This window comes from Manis javanica, chromosome 1 (genome assembly GCF_040802235.1).
Source record: "Manis javanica isolate MJ-LG chromosome 1, MJ_LKY, whole genome shotgun sequence".
Classification (NCBI taxonomy): Eukaryota; Metazoa; Chordata; class Mammalia; order Pholidota; family Manidae; genus Manis; species Manis javanica.
The window spans coordinates 12,704,419-12,719,244 of NC_133156.1; the positions used below are offsets into that span (position 1 = coordinate 12,704,419).

The 14,826-nt window shown below is 41.7% G+C and overlaps 1 protein-coding gene across 4 annotated transcripts in view; it reads left to right on the forward strand.

Moving 5' to 3' along the window:
* The first annotated feature begins 596 nt into the window (after positions 1-596).
* WASF3 (WASP family member 3) overlaps positions 597-14,826 on the forward strand; it is a 127,720-nt gene continuing 113,490 nt past the window's right edge. For 2 of the 4 annotated variants that reach the window (XM_037003908.2, XM_037003911.2), the window contains exon 1: positions 597-753. The gene's annotated coding sequence lies outside the window, so the exon portion shown is untranslated. Of the gene's footprint in view, positions 754-9,381; positions 9,463-14,826 lie in introns of all 4 variants that reach the window. The other 2 variants (XM_037003910.2, XM_037003909.2) reach the window with 2 other exon arrangements.

The window sequence follows — 14,826 nt, forward strand, 5'->3', positions numbered from 1 at the left end:
GGTTGGTAGTTTCAGGGCTATCTTATGCTTAATACATCTTGTGAATTTTCTCACATCTGCGGTGGAGAGAGACTGGAGATAGGGTATAAAACGGAAAGACTTTGTAGAGGGAGATGAGATTTTGTGGGCAGAATTTTAACGGATTTGACAAGGGCGTAACACCAACTGATGACATGGCTATAATCCTGTCAGGGTTGCCTGATCCTCAGCCCTGCAGGACGTCTGACAGCACACAGGTAGATAAACCTGTTTCCAGGTAGGGATCGGGGTGGGTGAAAACTCAAAGGCATTGCAGTGGGTGCATCGTAAGCACCGGTGATACGGGGCCTCCACGATAATTGGCCCCAAATACCCCCACCTGGCCTCTCTGAAAGGCGCGCTGGCCAAAGCCTGGTCTTGAGCCGGGGGCTGGGGGCCGAGCGTGAGAGCCACCTCCTCCGCAATCCCCCGCCCCTCGGCGCAGACGCTCCGCGCTCCTATCGCTCCCCCATTGGCCGAAGTGCTCGCCAATCCTGGTGAAGCGGCCTGGCGAGCGGGCTTTGATTGGTGGAGCCGGCGCTGAGCCCCCCTCTCGCTCGGGCCAGGCCCCCGGCCCAGAGGGGGCGTGGCCGCGGCCGTGGCCGGGCCGGAGGCGGCGTCGTTGGCGCCGCTGCGTGCGGTGTGGTGCGGGGCGGGAGCGCCGGGCGGCCGCGGCGCGGCGGGACCATGGAGCTCCGAGCGCAGCCCCGGCGCCGGCGGCGGGACCCGGGACCGGTGAGTGCGCGCTGCGGCCGGACGGGCTGCCTGGTCCTGGCGCCTTCCCTGTTTGAGTTCGGGAGGGCGGCTGCCCCGGGTCAGGGCCGGGCGCGGGCCGGGTTTTCACAGCCCCGCGGCCAGCGAAGTTGCTGCAGCGTGTCGGGCGCGCTCGGGAGGGCGGCAGGGCCCACTGCGGGCCGCGGCGCCGCCCCGCGCCTTGCCCTGCCTCCCGCTGCATCGTCGCCGCCGTCTGCTGCGCCAGCCCCGGCTTCCCGCAGCCGTTGTCGCCCGCGCCGCCCCCCGCCCTCCGGCCCCGGCGCTGCCGGGTGCGCACTACCCGGGCTGCGGGGCAGGCTGCCACCATGCCGGCCTCAGGTGGCGCCCGGGCCTCGGCTCTCGCCCCGGCCTCCGCTCAAGCCCCGCTTTCGGCGCCCCGGGCTGCCCGGCGTCCGGGACATTCACATCCCTCTTGGCCCCGCGCGCCCTTGCCCTCAGCTGGTCCAGCTCCGCGTGTCTGCCGCGCGGGTCCGGCCCTTGCAACCCTCAGCTTCGCTCTCCGCGCGCCTCTGCGCCCCAGAGCCCTGCGCCCGGTACCCCCTCTCCCGGGCTCCCGGCCTCAGCGGCTGGGCTCTCCGAGCACGGGGAAGGGGATCGGGCAGCCCGGCACATTGCAGGGCGAGAGGAGAGGGCGGCGCGCCGGGAGCCGCTCCGCCTGGATGGATCAGCCCCGGGAGACTCGGTGAGCGGCGGGCGGGAGCTGCCGCGCCGCCTCCGCGCTGGGGCTTCCGCGAGTGGAAAACCTTTCCCACTCCGTCTCGGGTGTTTATGGGCAATGGCGTTTTCTTCTTGGATGAGCTTTTCTGCAAGTGACAGTTCCCTGGCGGAAAGCAGAGTTCTTAATTATTAAGAAACTAAGTGAAGGGTGTAGGGATGAATGGAAGCATCTCGTTTTCTTAGCTGCTATTGGGCGGAATAGGAATTCTTTCTCATTTGAGGATTAATTGTATTTTCGCAGTCACTACCAGCAATAATCTCTGAGTTTAAAAGAAAAATTTTAAAGGCCAGTTTTTGCCTGGAAGCTATCCAAGTCAAATGCATAATGGGGCATGAGATTTTAACTTACGATTCGGAATGCACATTTTATAAGGGGAGGGGGCTAGCCACTTGAAATATTTTGCATCTTAAGAATTAGGTTTGTCTAAAACTTAAAATGTCTGCTGCTCCATCAAAACTAAGTTCAGAGTGTTATAATTGTCTTATTTTTCTATCACCTCTGGGCAAATTCTATTGTACATTGGTTGCTGCGTTTTGTATAGGCTTTACCAACTTTCCTTTTCTAGCAGTGAAACAATGCAGTGATTCTCTAAAGCTAGTTCTTTTATCTACTTGAGAGGTTAAACAAAAGAAAGCTGGGTTTGACCTTTCCCATAGGCCGTTCTGATTGTGAGTCTGGTCTCCTTTTCTAATAGCGTCCAAGTAGTACTCATTTTTCTTCATTTTTAAAGATCTTAATTTATATTCACGGAAGTAGTGTTTTTTTCAGATGTTAAAGCTCACTAGGTTGGAAAGTTTGATTGACTATATTTTTACAGTGTGACCTGTAGCCACTGTTTCCTTAAAACAGTGAAAAAAACCCTTGTTTTAGAATATCTACATATAAATTTGTTCTTGTCTTTCCAGTTGCTGATAGGAAGTTGCATTATGCGGTTGTTTTATCTGTTTATTTAAAATTAATGAATAGCTAGTGATGTGCTATACTCAATTCTGAAAATAAAGGTGGATGACCCTTTGCCTAAGTGGCCACGCCAACATTGTTGCCTCTTACCTATTCTCAGTGTGTCTTTGTAGACATACTTTATACTTCCCATAGAAACCTGCATGTGGCAAGTAACCTTTTGGTTATTGGAATGTTTCGGTTAAAGTAATTGTCTGTTGTAAGTGTTAACAAGAATTGTCTGTGTTAGTGGGCCAGTATCAGTGGTTTTCTTTTAAAGTTCCCAGAACTTTATTTGAAGAATAATCACAGATTATGTTTTCCACTTGGGTGGAATGTTATGTTGGGTGGAATGAATGTTATTCATTCTCTTGGAAGTGCCTTCTCATCACTGTTGAGATCTTCAGTGCTCAACTTCTCTTTCACTCCTTTTTTTCTTAGTACCCTGTTTTTGTCTTTAAGGTCAGGTTTTCTTGGGACCTGCCCTTGGGCGTTTGGAACCAAATGCTGCTTGCAGTTCATGCATCCTTCTTCAGGGCTGGTTCTATGCCGGTAATACAGACATATTCTATACCAGTAATACATAAATAATGCACATGGTAAAGTCAGTTTAATATCACTAAGAGAGAGACATGGAATCAAAAGCATCAGTTTCTTTTTCCTCCTCTTATCATCCTAGTTCTATTTCTTCCTCCAAAAATTACCACACTTAATACTGTGGGGTGTAGCCTTTTAGATTTTTTTCAGTAAACTTTTTTTATTCGGAAGCCATTTAGTGACTGCCTAAGTAACCAGGCACTATTTTAATACTGGGCTTGCAGAAATAATAGATAAGAGCTTTCAAGGTGTTGATAGTCTACTGAGACAGATAATTTCAGCACAGTGCCATAATATCACAGTGTCATGTGATAGAGTCAGTAAGCAGTGAGGGCCATGGGGCAGCACGTGAATGACTGGATCCATTCTTTCACTTGCTTTAGTCATTCAGCATTCTTCAGGGTTTATAATATGTGCTGGGGATACAGATATAAGTAAGGCAGACACCTCCGTCAGCCCCAGATGAGCTTACTGTCAGCTCTGCTCTTGGGCATTTTTAAGCATTGGTTATAATGCAGTGTGTGACTAGGGCTCTGAAAGAGGCCAGCTGCAGGAGCTCATAGGAGCTTACCCAAGCTTAGGTTCTGTTCAGAGAGATGAGGAAAAGCTTCCCAGAGAAGTACGAGGAAAGGAATTGGTCATAGTCTGAATTGAGGAGAGAGTGTAGAGAAGCTTGTCAGAGAGATGGTACTTTACGGCAACTAAAAACAAAGTTCAGTGTGAAAGGGCAAAGAAAGGGCATGAAGAAGATGAGACAGGAGCAGAAACGAGGGGCTGTGCTGCACAGGGTCTCACGATTCCTGTTACAGGAGTTTGGGCTCCTCCGTGGGCCATAGGAAGTGGCTGGAGAGTTGTGAGCCAAAGAAGCTATGAGCGGATTTGCCTTCTTTGGAGCAAATGGGGCAAGACTGGGAGGGAACTTCAAGGAGGGAGGAGTTCAGGGCAGTGCTGAGTTCTGGCTGCGCCCTTGGGTGAATGATGGTGCCTCTCTCAGGAGTGGGAATGGAGGGTAGAAGCTGCCATTTTGGGGAACAGCTGATGGGTTACACTTGGCCTTGTTAAGTTGAAGGTGCTCTGGGACATAGTGTTCAGTTGTCTGCCTTCGGGGTCTGGGTGTTGGAAGACATCTGGACCATAGACACACATCTGGGTGTTTTTAGCACCACGGTTCCCAGAGCATTTGCTGATGAGCCACTATGCACTCAGAGGGAGACCGCAGGGTATTAAATTGTTGAAGGAAACAGCACTATGTAACATATGCCAGGCCCTGCGGGGAGTACTGGCTCAGAGAGTTAACAGTTTCCACAGTAGGTTGCACTGCAGTGCTTCTGATGATGTCATGTTAGTAAAGCTGGGTTTTCAGTGGTTGCTGTTCCATGTGACAATCAGAGCAGAACAGGAAATGAGGGAAGGGGTACCCAGTCTGACTCCAAGGTGTGAGAAGTGTGGGGTGCTCAACAGGTACACACATGCCGCTAGTAAATACTTGTGGTTTGAGAATAAAATCAAAATACCCATTCTCTTTCAGATGAAGTATGCCATTTTCAAATGAGTACTAAGCTGCTAGGGCATAAATACTTATGTTATTTGAACTTATAACAGTTCAGTTAGGCATTTCTTTTGACCTGAGACACTAAGGGTGCGGTGAACAGAGAAAGTTCTGGAGCTTCTATCTTTGCCTGTATTTGTTACTGGAGGCTGTTGGAGTAGATGAGGTTACAGAGAGAAAAGGAGTGGTGTCAATGTGACCTGAGACACTCTTGTGTTTAAAAGGTAGGCAGGAGAACAGGTTCCCACGCTGAGACTGCAAGGGACACCAAGTGGTGTCTCAGAAGCCGTGGTCCCGGAGAACCTCAGTGAAGAGGGATGGCAACAGCCGGGGGTCATTAGCGATGCAGGTGACAGCAGTGGTGAGCCAGTTTGCAAGCAGGTTTAAGAGTGAGGGGGAGCCAGGAAGCGGTGCCTGTGGTGGGGACAGCTCAAGCAGTGGTGCTGGTGGAGGGTGGCTGTAGGGTAGGTCAAGGCGGGCGTTTTTTTTTTTTTTTCCCTTTCAAATAGAGAGATCTGAGCCTGTTAAAGATCCAAGAGGGAGATGGTGCTAGGGAGCCATCCATTTAGATAGTGGTTTCAGCTTCCATTGGATTCAGCTCTAGGATATAATTACTGAATTTAGCAAGAGGAGTCTCAGGGGAGCCTTATCGCTGTGGGTCAACAAGTGAATAGCGCTGAGGCGGGGAAGCTAGCTGGTCAGGGCAGGCAGTTCTTTCTAAAACTTGGCAACGCTGAAGAAAGGCGAGCATTCACTAGAGAGGGACATCTGTGCAGGGTGAAATATTTTTTTAACATTGATTTGATTTTCTTTTATTCAGTCTTTTCAAAGAACACCCTTCTCCCTCCCTTTTAAGGTGTGCTGCGCTTAGGACTAGTTGGTCCTTCTCAGGGTGGGGTCCTCCAGTTTGCTTTGCCATTTCCCAGGGCCTAGTGGCCCCTCAAAGTCCTGTTCTCTCTGTGGCTGTGCTGTCCTGTTCTTTCTGAGGGGGTGCCTTCTCCTGTCAGAACTTTCTCTGCTACTTGCCTTACCTCAGGGCCAGCTCTGCGTGTGGTGTGTGTCAGCGCCTGCCTACTCTCCTCACAGATGTCCTTAGATTAGAATCATTTTTCCGTGCTCGGATTAACTCATCATCTTTGGAGCCAGCTGTTCTGTTTCTTCTTCCCTGGGCCTGCTTCGTTGAGGTTAGCTCTTTCCTTCTCTTGGGTTTTTTTTTTTATTTTATTTTAAATGTCCCAGAATCTCAGGGTATTATCTCATCTCTCAGGTCTACTCGAACTACCAGGTCTTGACTCTGAGCTCAGCATCTGGGGTCATTTCTCCACTTACTACTTGCGAAATTTTCCCATGGTCCTGTTCTTAGGGTGCCCTCTGACCTCCTAGAACAATGGTCTTGAAATTAAACTAAAGACATCTTCTGTTGTATTATATTTTCTTGAACTTTTTCAGTTTTCCTTATTTTTTTTTTCTTTCAGTTTCTGGTTTTTGCCCTCTTTCAGTTGGTCCACAAAGGTTTAAATGCGTACTGTGTATTATTCTAGTTAGTGGTGATAACAGTGTTATATGACCAAGCCCCTATCCTCCAAAAGCTAGAGAGGTCAAACAGAGGGTAAATTGTCTCTCTAGCTAACTATAAACTCCCTGTGGGTGGAAACCAGACAGCATGATGCTCTGGACTCAGTGCAGAGTAAGTGTGTTCCAGCTCTGTCAGGTTACCCTTAAACATCGTAGTCATGTAAAGATGTCATTTAGGTCATAACTTTAGCTCACATGGTAATACTCAGAGCCTTCTCTGCTCCAGCCTGCCATTCTCCCACATCCTTTGTGATATTTGGTCTTTGAATATTTCCTTTTTTGGCTGTTGGCAGCCATAGTAGGTTTTAAAGCTTGTGCTGCAGTGCACGCAGCAGCCTCCTGTTCAGTTCATTGCATGACGTCCTCTCCTAGTGCTGTTACCCATTTTGTGTACACGAACAGTTCAGTGAAGCTTTATTACAGTACAAACGTGTGGATGTGATTGTGAACTAGAATCCCATGTGCCCATATTTAGTCACTTAAATGGATGAAGTGGTGTCTTCTCTGTACATAGTAGACACTCAGATATTTTTTTCATCGACTGAATATGTCATAGGTTTTGAGTCACAACCATACAATAAGAACAGGGTCACTACTTTGTAATTTTGGAAACTAATCTGAATCATTTTGCTCTACTAATATCACAGTTGTTTGTTCCGCCCCTCAAAATATGTACATGACACAGTTTGTGGTTTTGCCTGTTTGTTATGTAATCCTGGGCTAGGGTATTCCCTAGACAGATTCCAGCTCTCAATTGACATTGTAACTCTTTGCTGCCCTATTCTGTCCTTAGTTTAGAATCATCGCTTATGGAGAGGCTTGCAGATTTCAGGAACAGCATCTACAATCTACATACTGAGGGAGTAAAGTGTCTAGTTCAAGTTGAGGGACGACATTAACCAGAAAGGTGGCAGGTAGAGAGAGGAAGCAGTTTATGTGTAAGTGTCATTCTGAGAGAGGCTGTTTACAGCTTAGAATGAGGAGGAACTTACTTTCTGTCTTTTAAAAAATGAGATCTGAATTTTGAGGGGAAGACTATAATTTTCCAATGTAGGATACATGCCCATTTTCAATAGAAATAGAAAAACACGTTTTATATTATAACTACCTTATAGAATTTAAAACATATCTTGGTTCTTGGTTTGCCATAGTATTTGTCTCCCATTTTGGTCCATCTTTTAGAGTTACTTATCCAGGTTTTTTATTTAAAAGCCAGAAATACACAGAAGCCCCCAAACTCCCTAGTCACCTGTCTTTAGATTTTAATTACACACTGCAAACAACATTGTTTCCAAAGGCTTTCCTAAAATGTGAACTGTTCTTTGAGATATCCCTGGCAAGAAGATTATTAAAATGTTTCTCTTTTTTCGAAGTTGGCATTATAATTTTGAATGGTTACAAGGCTTATCAATGATAATGAAGTTCAACCTGAGCCATAATTAAATTTTCCTAGCTCCTGCACTATTTGTCCATTGCGTTGCACAGGCTAATTAAAAACTTTCATTTCTGACAGGTCCAGTTCCTTCCAGACTACTCCTCAAGTATAAAATTCTGGAAACTACAAAACCTCAGGGCATCATTTGAAAGAATTGTATAGGGTTTATGCATTAAAAGGTTTAGAATAATTTTTTCTTTTAAGCTACATTTATGGTTACCTATTCTCGCTAGACAGTTTAAGAGCTTGTGGTTTAATTTCTTAGGCTATTTGGTTTCTAATGATTGTCACATGTCATTTGAAACAGAATGTATTGGCTTGCATTTTAATATTCATTCTTTCTCTTTTTAGACACTGATTTAACTTCAAACAACTATATAAGTGAAAGTTACAAATAGAGTTTTGTTTAAATGGAATATGTATAGTTTGAGATACATCATTATTGTTTGAGATGCTTATGATTTTATTGAACATAAACAGTGGAGGTTTGTCTTCTCCCCCATTAAATGAAGACTTGAATGAGCTTATAGAAAATACTCATGATAATAAAGCTGGATATGAGTAGTGAGAATCAAACTATATGCAGATAAGGAATTAAAAAAATAAGACTTGCACTTTCAACAAGGTTTGAGTCTCCCAGGTCAGTGTTTTAGATGTGATGGGCTAACTATTTTAATAATACAAGATTTTGGTGACTCAGCACAAGAACTGTCTATTTCCCACCCTTGTTGAAGCTTAGTGTTGGGGACCTGGTGGGGTGGTCTTCCTCAGAGCCACTCAGGTAGTCAGGCTTTCTCCACCTGTGACTCAGCCTCCAGTAGGAAGGAGGAACCTGCTCATTCCAGCTGGTGGGCAGGGAGAGAGCCAAGTCCCATGGGAGGTCTTATGGGCCAGCACACAGCACTCCTCATCCCACAGGCTGGACTCAGACATGGCCTTATTTAATGTACTATGGGTAGAAAATGTAGTCTGGCTGTGAACCCTGGAGAAGAGAGGGCATGGGTATTGGTGACATAACCATTCTGCCACAGGCCGACTAGGAACTTGGCTGAACATCCTGATGGCCAAGTTGGAAGGCAAACATGCCCAGCTCTACACCGTAGTTTTTGCTTTCTGTAAAAAATCATACCAGTTTCCTTCCCTCAAAATGTTCCCCAACTTCAGCTTGGGTTTTGTATAGGTCACACTGAATGCTTTAGTAGGAGGTGTGCTCAGGACATTTGTACAGTACATACACAGTGGTTCTTATAGGTCTGATTATTGTAATGTCCTTAAATCAAGTTAAAACACAACTTAATAAAAACATTTCTGCAGAGGATCATAACATGGTTTATGTACTTACAGTGGTAAGAATGAACACATTGCATATCCTTCAAAAAGCCATTCAGGAACACAATTAATCTCAAATGGATTTTTTGCTAAAAGATGTGTAAAAGCTATTTTGAAGTTACATTTTCTGATGGGCTTGGTGTACTGGTGTTTTATGTTGTTAATTAAAGGTAGCTTTAGAGACCAAGAAGAGCGAGATGGTTGATTAATTTAGTGTACTGCACATGCCAAACTTGTTATAGAACAGTGGTTGGTAAACTGTAGCCTGTGGGATAAATCTGGCCTTTTGTCTGATTTTCTAGATAAAATTTTATTGGAGTACAGACTCACCCATTTGTTTATGTATCATCTGGGGCTGCCATAATGCTGCACAGCAGAGTCAAGTAGTTGCTACCGAGAGCGTCCAACCTGCAAAGTGTAAAATATTTACTCTCTGACCATTTACAGCAAAACTTCCTGTGTTCTGTTCTGGAGGATGGATTTCTGTCCTTTCTAATGGAGAACATGTTCTAGTGGGGGAAAAAGGTGGTAAGTAAGCAACATAAATATATGTAGTAATAATGGCTGTAAAAAAGATAAGCAAGGGAAAAGTGTGTCAGGGACTGCCACTTCAGAGAGTGAGGTCAGGGAAGGTGTCCCCAAGGTGACATTTGAGCAGAGGTGTGAATGAAGGTGAAGGAGTGAGCCAGTTAGACAAATATTTTGGGAAAGAGCCTTACAGAATAGCAAGTGGAAAGGCCCTTGAGGCCCAAGGAGGGCAGTGTGAGTGAGTGGTGTGTGTGCGTGTGTGTGTGTGTGTGGTCATAGAGGTAAAAAAGAGCCAGATCACGTGGGGTCTGTTAGACTATGGTGGCACTTGGGATTTTGTTCTGAGTGGAGGAAGACCATTGCACAGCTGTGAGCAGGAAAATAGTATTTGACTTAAAAAATTCAGTGATCTGCACATCTATCTCAAGAAGTTAGAAAGAGAGCAACAAACTAAACCCAGAGAAAGTAGGTGGACATTACAAAAGGAGAAATTAATGAAGTAGAAAACAAATATACCTTAGAGAAGGTCTACTATGCTAGTTACTCTTTTGGAAAGACTGATGGTGAGATTAATTGATTTCAGAAAGACAGAGGCACAAGTAGCCAGTCTTAGGAATGAAAAAAGGAAACATCACAAAGGACCGTACAGACATATTCTAAAGGTTTTTAACAACATTTGCTAATAATTTTTAACCTATGTTAAGTGGTTTAATTTCTCTTTTTAGTGTGGTTTGTTACTCATTTAAATAACACCTGGGTTCATTTGTTTCAGTTTGTTGTCAGCTTTTTCATTGTCTCCCTCCTCAACCCTCAACATCTAGTTGATTTTATTTTATTTTCAACATAGAAACATGCTTCCGAAAGTCAAAGCTCTACAAAAAGTACACTCAGAGAAATATCACTCCTTCCCATAGTCCTTAGACCTGACCCTGAGCCCCCTTTCTGCCTTGCAGATAACCTACCTCACTCACTGTTTTCTGGTTTCTTTTTGTGAAGATAGGAAGATATATATATATTTTCCTATTTCCCTTTCTTTTATATGCAGAAGGTTTATACTGTATATGTTCCATTCACTTTACTTTTTTCCCTTAAAAATGTATCCTAGGACGTATTCCATGTCAAATCCTCTTCATTTTGCTTGTTTATTTTACAGCTGCATGGTGCTGTGTGCACTGTGTGTATATAATGTGATTTAGTCACCCTGGTTTCTTTGTTTGGGTATTGAGGTAATTTCCAATATTTTGCAGTTATAATTAATAATGTTGCTGTGAATAAGCTTGTGTACATGTATTTTTTTACTCCAGTACAAAAGTTTTGTGTGGAGGATAAAGTCCTAAAAGTTGGATTTCTGGGCTGAGGGGTAAGGCATATCTAATTTTGTTAGATATTGCTAGCTTCCCCTCTAAAGAGGTTATATAATTTTGCAGTTCTACCAGCAGTGTGTGAATGCTTTTAATTTTTACCAATCTCATAGGTGAAAAATGGTTATATTGTATAGTTTAATTGCCTTTCCCCTATTATGGCTGAAGTGGAGCATCTTTTCATATGTTTAAGGGAAAGTTTTACATTTTTTTATAGGTCATTTATTCAAATGTTTTGCCCATTTTAAAGATTTCTGCCTTTTTCCTTTAATTTTTAAAAGTTCTTTTCTGTTTTTGGATAATAATATAGCTTTTTATATGTGATGTGTATTACAGATATTTTCTGCCAGTCCATTGTCTTGACTTTTCTGATTGTGTTTTGTGCCATGCAAAAGATTTTATCATCATATTGTCAAATGTATCATGCTTTTATTTTATTGGGTATGGATTTTAAGTCAAGATCAGAAAACCTTTACCTACACCCATGGTACAGGACTCCACCCCGTGATTTCTTCAAGAACTTGAGTAGTTTTCATTTTTTATATTTAGACTTCTGTTACATACTTATTCTGGTATATGGTATAAGAAATATAATTTTATCTTCTTCTAAATGGCTATTTAGTTGTCCCAACACCATTTATAAGGTCCATCTTTGCCTGAGTCATTTAAGATGCCACCATTGTTAAGTATTAGATTTTCATGCGTAAGTTGGGCCTATGTTTGGGTTTCCTATCACATTTCATTGGTCTGTTGGCCTTTTCATGTGCTACTACCACAGTTTCAATCATGAAGCTTTGTTTTAATATTTGGTAGGGCTAGTGCTCCTTTACAGCTCCTCCTTTTCAATGTTAACTAAGCCGTTCTGTGGGTTTGTCCACATGAACTCTAGTGTCAACTCATCTAGCTCCATAAAAAGGCCTCTGAGTAATTTTTATTGGAACTGCATTATATTTATGTTAATTTAGGGAGACCCTGACAACCTGGTGAGTTGTGATGTCCTAACCAAGAACAGTGCGAATGTGCAAGCCTAATTTTGTGTGCCTGTCAGGAGTGCATAAATCTGTAGGTTTCTTCATACAAGTTTTAAATACTCCTTGTTGATTTTTTTCTGTTTTGCTGTTGTAAATGGTGTTTCCTCTTTCATTACAGCTCCTACCTGGTTATTACTTGTGTATTTGAAGGCTGTTATTTTTTTGTATGTTAATTTTATATCCTGCTACCTTGCTGAATTCTTTTTTTTTCTTTTGAGTTAGTTTCATCATTGATTCTTTTTGGCTTTCCAGGTTTACTCTCATGTCATCAGCCAATAAAGAGTTTTCATTTTTTCTTTTTTCTTTCCATTGTTCCTGTCTTTACTTGTTTTCCCTTATCTGATTGCATTGGTGAATACCTTCAGCATAATGTTAAATATTAGAGGAAGAGAGAGGGCATCCTTGCTTGGGCCGTGGCCTCTAGGTCTTGCTGCCCCGGCCCACTTGGGGACGCACACGTGCACATTCCCTCTCTGTGCCTCTCAAATCATGTTAAGAAGTATTCATCCCTTCCTATTTATTCAAGAGAGTTTTTTAAAAAATTAGGAGTGGATGTTAAGTTTTGTCAAGAGTTTTTTCAGCCTTTTTGGAGGTAATTATATGAGTATGGTGAAATTACAGTATGAATTCTAAATCTGCTAACACTGAACTGTTCTTGCATTCCTGGTATAAATTCTTAATGTGTTGTTAGAGTTTGTTCTCTAATATTTTTATTTCAGATTTTTGCACCAATGTCTGTAGGTGGTATGGCTTCTAATTTTCCCTTTTTTTGCCCTCTTAATCATGTTTAGGTATTAATGTTATGCTTGATTCATAAAAAAAAGTTTGTAAGTCACTCTTTATTTTCCATGTTTTAAAACAATTTATGTAATATTGGGTCCGTCTGGTTTCTCTAAAGATTTGATAGTATTCCTCTGTGATATTATCGAGGTTTGATTTTTTTGTGAGGTAGTTCTTTGATAACTTTTTCTAATTCTTCTGGGAAAATTATTTAGTTTATGTGTCCTATCTCTATTGGGGTCCATTTTAATACACTGTATATTCCTAAGAAATTACCACTTTCATCTAGGTTTTGAAATGTACTTGCATAGAAGTATATAGAGTAGTCTTATGATTTACATATTTTTATCTTTTTTTTGTATTTGTATATTTCTCCCTTTTTTTCTTTTGTAAAATTCATGGGTACTTTATTTCAGTTATTTTATTGTAGTAAAAAACACATAAAATAAAATTGACCATTTTAACCATCTTTAGGTATACAGTTCTGTGGCAGTAAGTAAATTCACACTGTTGTGTAGTCATCACCACTACCCATTCTAGAACTTTTATCTTCTTCCCATACCAGAATTCTGTATCAATTGAATACTGAAACCCCACCTTCCCCCCGACAGACACAGACACAGACACACACACACACAGACACAGACACACACACACACACACACACACACACACACACCACCCACCCACCCGCCACCATTCTGCTTTCCATGTCTGTGAATTTGACTATGTCTACATACCTCAGATAAGTGAATGGCTCCTTTTGGTTTACCTTGTTCTCTTCGTAGCTTTTTGAATTAGGAATGTAATGTAATTCCCTAATTTTCTTTAAAAAATTGATATAGGTGTTTAGGGACTCTGAATTTTCTTCTGAATATTGCTTTAAAATTTTCCATGGATTCTGATAAATGATCTTGTCATTCTCATTATTTTTCATCAGTTCTGTGATTTGTTTATAAATATAGTCCCTTTCATCCAAGAATAGTTTACATTTTTAGATGGAAATGTTTTTTAATTTTTAGTATTTAATTTCTAGTTTTCTTTTTCCTGATTTCTTTTTTATTAAGTTTTGTAAATTTAATTGATTTAGAAAAATCTACATATCAGAAGTGTAGAGGTTGGTGAATTTTTACAAAATGTATTCACTCATGAAACCAGCAGCCAGAACATTACAGTGCTCCCATGTCAGTACCCTACCCTCAAAGGGCAATCACTATGCTGATTTCTAAATGATGAGTTTTGTCTGGTTTTGACTTTAGATCATTATTACATATGGTTTGTTTTTAGATCTTTTGTTCAGCAGTTTTGTTAAATCACCTGTGTTCCAAGTACCTGTAGGTCATTCATTCTTTTTGCTGTATGTCCTTTCATCGTGTGACTGTGCCACAATTCATTCATCCTTACGTCCTTCTTGTGGGCATTCATATTGCTTCCAGTGTTTTTTATTTCTAGTTTGTTTTTTTGTTTTGCATTGTGATTAAAGGATATTGTTTATAATGTATGTATTTGGTGGCTGTCTTCATGATTTCTTCATGCCCTAATACAGGATAAATGTTTTGTGTTTGTTCGAAGAAAGTATATTTTCTATTATTAGAGGGTAGTGTTCAATTATGTCCAAAAAAAAAACTACTTTATTGATGATATTGTTTAGATCATTATGTCTTATTTTTTTCCCCTTTGACTTGTTTTGTACTGAATGATGTGTAATTCTTTTACTTATAGTGAGTTTCTGTTTATTTGTTCTTGGGTGTAGTTTCTGTTACTTGGTACACAGATATTAATAACAGTTCTTTTTCATTGTGAAATAATACTTTTAGCATTTACCCATTTGAATACTTTGTTTTAAATTTTATTTTGTCTGGTCTGATTGCAACCTAAGTGCTTCCATTTGCCTGGTAAGTGTCCATCCCTTCATTATTAGCCTTTTTGAATCACTGCAATTTAAGTATGTCTCATATATACAGCATAGAGTTGGGCTTGCTCTCTAAGCAAGTTTGAAAATCTTCAAATAGACATGTTAAGCTCATTCACATTAATTATTATAATTAATATGTTGGTTTTTTATTCTCATCTGTTACAGTTATTGTTTGTATTATACTTACTATGTTCATCATTATTAGATGTTTTTTGTGAGTTAAAAAAAAACTTGCTATCTAGGAAGGACTAAATTTTTGTTCTAGTAGTTGCCTTTC